This window comes from Oryzias latipes, chromosome 17 (assembly GCF_053564925.1).
Source record: "Oryzias latipes strain Hd-rR chromosome 17, Olatipes_Hd-rR_3.1".
NCBI classification, from domain to species: domain Eukaryota; kingdom Metazoa; phylum Chordata; class Actinopteri; order Beloniformes; family Adrianichthyidae; genus Oryzias; species Oryzias latipes.
Window position 1 is genome coordinate 13,693,257 of NC_136253.1, and position 7,068 is coordinate 13,700,324.

The 7,068-nt window shown below is 37.4% G+C and overlaps 2 long non-coding RNA genes across 4 annotated transcripts; both read right to left on the minus strand.

The window, feature by feature from the left end:
• Positions 1-1,626: 1,626 nt before the first annotated feature.
• Positions 1,627-3,428, minus strand: LOC144986706 (uncharacterized). 3 transcript variants are annotated; one of them, XR_013650560.1, is made up of 3 exons: positions 3,128-3,428; positions 2,794-2,879; positions 1,627-2,537 (listed from the first exon to the last, which is right to left on the minus strand). It is a non-coding gene; the product is annotated as an uncharacterized LOC144986706 (long non-coding RNA). The 3 variants fall into 3 exon arrangements; XR_013650558.1 differs by lacking the exon at positions 3,128-3,428 and having other exon boundaries at positions 2,794-3,121; XR_013650559.1 differs by lacking the exon at positions 3,128-3,428 and having other exon boundaries at positions 2,789-3,121.
• A 329-nt stretch (positions 3,429-3,757) lies between these two features.
• On the minus strand, positions 3,758-6,632 carry LOC144986707 (uncharacterized). The gene is made up of 2 exons (XR_013650561.1): positions 5,884-6,632; positions 3,758-4,287 (listed from the first exon to the last, which is right to left on the minus strand). It is a non-coding gene; the product is annotated as an uncharacterized LOC144986707 (long non-coding RNA).
• Positions 6,633-7,068: the final 436 nt, after the last annotated feature.

Below are 7,068 nucleotides of genomic sequence, written 5' to 3' on the forward strand. Positions count from 1 at the left end.
CTTGGCAAGGGGCGGCCATCTTGGATTTTCAAAAAAAAGCACCTTTAGTAACAGATACAAACGAAAACTCGTCCTAGGGATTTTTATCGATCTTTTTGAAACTTCTCGGGCATCAATGGGAAGCTACTGTGGACAAAATGTTGGAATTAGAAGTTGTAGAATTTGAGACACGTGCGCGTGGCGAATTCGCAACCGTCGCCATTTTAGCTAGCTCGCACATATTTTATCGGAATAGCCTGAAACTGAAATATGCGATTCCCTAACCCACTCTGAACGAAACGATGTCATATACGACAAAATCGATAAAGGAATGTGGCCGTGGTAAACAAAAAACGATCGCAAAAAAAAGTGCTGACTCGGCAAAAAAAAAAAAATTCGGATTTTTTTTTAAAGAATCGGCTAACGAAACCCAGATAACTTTGTCGGGTATATCCAAAGAAAGTTTTGAAATCATTACGTGATGGCCACACGACCTACGGTTTGGCGGCCATTTTGTGCCAAAATCTGCCATTTTGAGTTTTTCGCGTTTTTACACAATATGGAAAAAGGAACTTTTTTTTGAGCGATTTTCACGAAATTTGACTCGCATGTCCGTAGCATAAGTGTACAATTACCTCTGGAGTTTCGTCGACCTTTGACCTCGGGAAAAGGCGGCCATCTTGAATTTTCTATAAAAAACACCTTTGCCTTTGGATTCAAACGTAAACTTGTCGTTGGAATTTTCATCGATTGTCTCGAAACTTTTTGGGCATCAATGGCAAGCTACTGTGGAAAAAATGTTGGAATCAGAAGTTGTAGATTTTGAACGGCGTGCACGTGGCGAGCTAGCAAAGTGGCGCACTGTTATAACTCCTATGTTTTTTAATGGACCACTGTGAAATTTGAATGCATGCATTAATGCCTTATACTGAATACATTGAAAAACACTGGATATGGACATATAAGGAATGTGGGCGTGGTTAGCATGAAACCACTGTTGCTAAGGACGACAAAAACTTTACTTTTACCGATTTGTCCGAAATTGACGTCAATCTGTTCGTCCTCCCGAGGGGACCAAAACATAAAATGGTTGCTATGGAGATAAACTCAACAGAAAAGCCGCCATTTTGGAAAAAGTCGTTTTTTTTACTAACTTATGACGTATAGCTCTCACCAATGGAGGAATGTGTTTTTCTGAGTCAGTTTATGATGCTGATCGCTATGCTAGCACTCTTAGCCACATTAGCATAGCTAGCATTGTTAGCATTATTAGCAGTTTAGATAATGTGTTTTTCTGAGTCAGTTAATGATGCTGATCGCTATGCTAGCACTTTTAGCCACATTAGCATAGCTAGCATAGTTAGCATAATTAGCATTTTAGGTAATGTGTTTTTCTGAGTCAGTTAATGATGCTGATCGCAATGCTAGCACTTTTAGCCACATTAGCATAGCTAGCATTGTTAGCATAATTAGCATATGCAGTTTTGACTAGCCATTATCAAAAGTGGGCGGTGAGGGCGGTGGTGCGTAGAGTTGGGCGTGGAAGGCGGGTTGCGTCTGCGGGCCATACAACGCCGCTAGCGGCTTTAATTTTTTTTAAAACTTTTAATGAATTATAATAGGGATGCATTGGAAAAGGAATAAATATTTTGGCAATACGTTCATTCTAACTATATTTACACGACCAGCTAATGAGATGGGTACATTACCTAGACGCTTAAATTGTTTGTCTGTTTGTTGGTAAAGATTCAGAAAATTTTGTTTAAAAAGTCCAGATATATCTTTTGTTATGTTAATGCCAAGGTATCTGAAATTGTTCGAAACTGAAAATCTTATTCTGGGTTAATAAAAACAAGAAATCTAAAGCATACTTGGAATGTTCAACAGCAAAAAATATATATATATTAAAAGATACAACAAAATGAAAACTCAGCCATCATAAGATTACATAGAAAATGAATGCGGGTCATTTTAGACCCATGTTGCGCATCTAAGGGTTAAATATACTAGAAAGCACACATAAATGTCACAGAGTTTAGTATTAAAAACCTCCATAGATTTAAATCTGTGTGGGTTCTGAGGTGTCTGACATGACATGGCACAATGATAGAATAGCTAATTCTGATCCTTGAGTTAAAATGTATGTGTTTATGGTAAAGGAGCAACCATAAACTTCGGAACTTTTGATTTACGACCTTGCTCCTCAACCTTATTAGGAAGTCAGACTCCAGACAGAGGATTTAAATAAAGGCCTCCCCATTCTACTTCAGGCTTTCCCCAGGACAACAGATTGGAGCACAAGATGGAAGATCTTAGCATTATTCACGAAAGAAATTTAGACGGGACAACTTTTACCCCTTCATTTTTTTCTGCAGATCTTAAGGACCTCCAAGGTTTTGGTTCACCTGAACCTGGCTCAGGGAAGAGGTGTTTTTGCCTCTGTGGAGGACAATACCTGTGCTGTGAAGGCATCAATAGAAACCTAACCAGTTTCCAAGATGAAAAGATGATAGAAGATGTCACATCTTCAACTGAAGGCACTCCAACAGCAGACAAACCTGCGAAGATTGACAAAGGCGTGCAGACAGAAAGTGATGAAAAATTCACTTTGAAGACAAAAAACCAGAGACCACTTTCAATAAACCATAACATGCAACCCAACCAGGTAATGTATTGTTTTTTTTTTTTTTACTTTTCAAGCAATTTTGATTCATTATTCTTTAATGAATAATTAATGCAATTACACATGAAATTTCCCTAACGTCTTTATATCTTTTACAGATGGAAATCTATGGGGAACATGCGATACCTTACAGTCATGTTGGAGTCATTTATATCGGCAGTTCTTCTGATGAGGACGACGATGACATGAAGGAAGATGGCGCTGATGTGGACCGGACCTCCCCCCCAGAATGACATGTTATTTTCGTTACTTTTCAAGCCACATATAAGCTCTTTATAAAAGTAATAGCAATCATTAATTGTAATCAATATATGTAACCAACGTAGTTCGACACGTGTGCATCACATGAGAAAATGTAGAAAAATATTATATCATCATCTTTGAGTTGTCTTTACATTTTAAGAAATGTTTTAATCTCTATTTTTGATATATCTGGTAAGCCCACATATGACCGGGAAAACTCACCGTTTTGTAACAAAGCCATGTAAACACGTGAAGCTTGTAAACATTAAATCTCAAGGTTCCAAAAGTCCTGAAAAGCTGTGTCCGAATTCCCTCCCTAATTGATAACTATAACGGCATACAGTGCTGCACAATTTAGTGTTTATAGTTTTTAAAAGCAATTAAATGCGTGCGTGGTAGACCGCATAGCTTCTGATTTCCGGTTCCTGCAGCTTGACAAGAAAAACAGAATGGTGCAATACTGCCACCACCTGGTGTGGAGGTATTGCACCAACTGGTCCTGTCTTAAAACTGATTTTCCAAAAAGCGAGCTGAGACACAACTTTTTATTTTTTTTTTTAAAGCAAAAACAAACAACAAAAAAAGAAACCAAAAAATAAATAAAAGGTATTTAATAATAATCTAAAGTCTTACAGTTGCAACAGGTTTTTTTTAAAAAAAAAAAAAGAAAGACATAAAACATAATCAAACGTCCCAGCTACCTGAAATTACACTTATCTTGTCTTTAACAATTAGTTCAGCCTTCTGTCTTACTGTTGATCTGTAATGTTGTTTTTTATTGTAAATGTTTGATGTTATTTGTGTTGTGATTAATCAGTTGTTACGCATACCAAAAAAGTAAATGAGGCACAATTTTGACCAAAATTGTTTTATTTGTTCATCTAATTTTTGTGTGAAGTCAAAGTCACATTTCAACAGAAAAATATTAAGAATATAACAATTATATTTAATTAGATTTTAAGAATATGTGGGAACACTAAATTTTTCCATACTATTTGCACATTATACATTATTTACATACCAAACATTAATTCACTCTTCAAAACAAAAAAGTCCTTGACAATTTGCCAAAACACGGCAGTTAAGCCAGATCTGATTCACACTGCCCATCAGTGTGAGCGGCACGAGAGAGTCCCTGATGTGAAAGGACTTTATCCTACAGATCACTCCTTCCACCATAATTCTGAGGCGGGGCATGACTGCGTTTGTTCCGTTTCCTCCTTGCTGATGGAGCTGAACGCTTAAAAGGTGGAATGATGAGCTTAGATCCAATGTCAGTAATGAGGTCTTGAACGAGGAACTCTTTGTCCGCCATGACATCGACTCCTGGCTCCAGCAAAGGAACTTGGCTTCTAAGTCATGGAAAGCCTCATCCAGAGCACCTGTGAAGATAAAGAAATTAAAAATCAGTATTAAAACATTTGCTACCTTTCACCACAACACAGTAATCATGATTTGAAAAGTATGTTAAGTATTTAATTACAAAAAGGTTTCATTTATTTTTGTTAAAGAAAATACAAAATGACAAAATACTCTAAATTAATTAAATACATGTAATTAAAATAGGTGAGAGCATGAACAGCTTTTATTAACAGTGATGAAAGTCAGGCAAGGAAAAAATCCCTGAACTTTTCTTTGAGCGATATGGCGGGCACAGAGCGAAATTTTGGAAAAATACGTGGTCTTAGATGCATTCTGGTGCATTCTGGCAGCTAGTTATTCACTTCTTTATCAAGAAACTAAGACTAATTGGAGCATCATGATTTGTCATTCAAACCCCTAGTTTGACTCTCCATTAAGGACTTGCTGGTCCTAAAAAAGAATTCGGAAAATTGCTCAAAGTAACACAATCCTACAATCTACGCTTTTCCTTAAAGCTGCAAAACATACAATTGCTAAAATATAGTAACATCAAAGCCCCAAATGGCAAAAAGAACACCAGTAACTATGATATTCTATGAAAATACCTCAGTTATTTATACATTATTTCTGCTTTAGAAATGACTGATGTACAACATCCACTTGCACTGTTTTCTCAAACTATAATTACATCAAAATATGGGATCTGCTTTAAACTATAATTCTATAACATAATACATCAATTCTTTAACACCAATACTAAGTAATCTGGGAAATATCAAAACAAACATACAAACTAAACTAAACATTGTAAACATTATTTTTTAAGGGAGTGCGGGTCCAAACCATCAAATACTTATAATTAATGTTAACTATACTGAACTAAATCATGGTAATTAGGAAATACAAATAAATTAGATAGAGAAATGTATTCAAAATAAAAACTGAAACTCAAAACTAAAATTGAAATTATTTCAAAATGTGGTTTTGAGATTATTTTACACAAAAAAGTATTTGACCTACACTACCTTAAAAATCTTTTTTTTTTTTTCCAGCCAAGACCACTTCAATTTGTTTTTTATCGTCTTCTCACAACTGAGGTCGTGACCACGCTCAATAATGACGATGCCTGCCATTATTTTAACACAAATTTGATCGCAAACTCTTCAGATGTGTTTGTGAAAGTTTAGCGTGGGTCCGCCAGTTTTGGTCTCTAGGGAAGCAAGTCACGCTGACCACGTGGTGCAGACAGAGCCAATCAGACCCGTCGACGCATCCGAAAGCAACTAAAACGTCCCGTCATTGGTCAATTAGGCCGGGAAGACGAAAGATGGCCACGACCATAGAGGAAGCCATCTGCGGAGAAATATAGAAAATAAAGCTAAAATTAGCTGATTTCAGACCATTTTCTAATCCGGAAAGCGATTTGTCCGTAGAGATCAGGTCTTTATTTCCCGGAAAGTACGTTCGGTTTGCTCAAAAACCCGGATTTCCGGGAATTCCCGGAAGACTTTCATCACTGATTATAAACATTAATTTGTTCAGGTAGAAATGCATTTATCCAATAACGGTACACATAGTTGACTAACGTTAACCAAACACATTATGAACAACCTTACCTGCAGGTGGGTGTGTCACGTAGTCCTGATCCATTTACTGCCTTAGCTTAGCCACCATGTTGCTATCTTCACAGCATAGCTGCATAGCCCGATGTTTGAGGTTCTGTCATATAATGACTCCATTCTCAAAGGAGCAGTAAAGTTTTTCCAAGGGAAAAGGCTCGGGACAACACCACTCTTCGGGCGACGAACGACGCAGCCGCACCACAATCCGGAGCGAAATTGCCGGCAGCAGAGCAGAGGGTGCCACCTGTGTTTACATTAAACTATGCCCTTCCTCTCTTCGGATCGCCTATATCATTTGGGTTTGAGGTTTGGATCCACAGGAAAATAATGAAATGAAAAGTAGGGCTGTTTTTGGTTGGAAGACGAACAGCCTGGAACACCACAGAAACTGCAATTCTTCCACTCTGCCATTCTTCATATGTGTCGCTATGCTAACAGGAAGTTGTTTTACGTTCCTGCAGCTTGACAAGAAAAACAGAATGGTGCAATACTGCCACCACCTGGTGTGGAGGTATTGCACCAACTGCTCCTGTCTTAAAACTGATTTTCCAAAAAGCGAGCTGAGACACAACTTTTTATTTTTTGAAAGCAAAAACAAACAACAAAAAAAGAAACAAAAAAATAAATAAAAGGTATTTAATAATAATCTAAAGTCTTACAGTTGCAACAGGTTTTTTTTTTAAAAAAAGAAAGGCATAAAACATAATCAAAAGTCCCAGCTAAAAAGAAAAAGTCGCTGTAAAGTTTACTTACCTTGACTCATGCCTTGCTGGAGTGAAAAATGGTTGAAAGAAAAAAAAAACAACAAGAAAAAAAACACATCAACTCCATCATTGTTTTATTGAGTTTCACAGGCAAGCTTACTGTAACACAAGCAACCGTGAAAAGACAAAAGCATTTTTTTTTTTTACAAAAACAACAACAATATTTCACACACTCAAAGCGTCACAGGAACAGGCTGGACTGCGAATAGTAGTCGCAAACTCCACAGCGCGAGGGGTATGAAAATAAATAAATAAATAGATTGATGCCCCCCCCAATCCCCTCCACCCTCTGGGGGATCATGCAGACCCCAAAGCACATGCCCACCTGAGCGAGTGGGAGGGGTAAGGAAAATGAAGAGTGGATGAAAAAAAGCATTGTCTCGTGGGGTCATTTGCACTCCGTAAAACAGCGGAG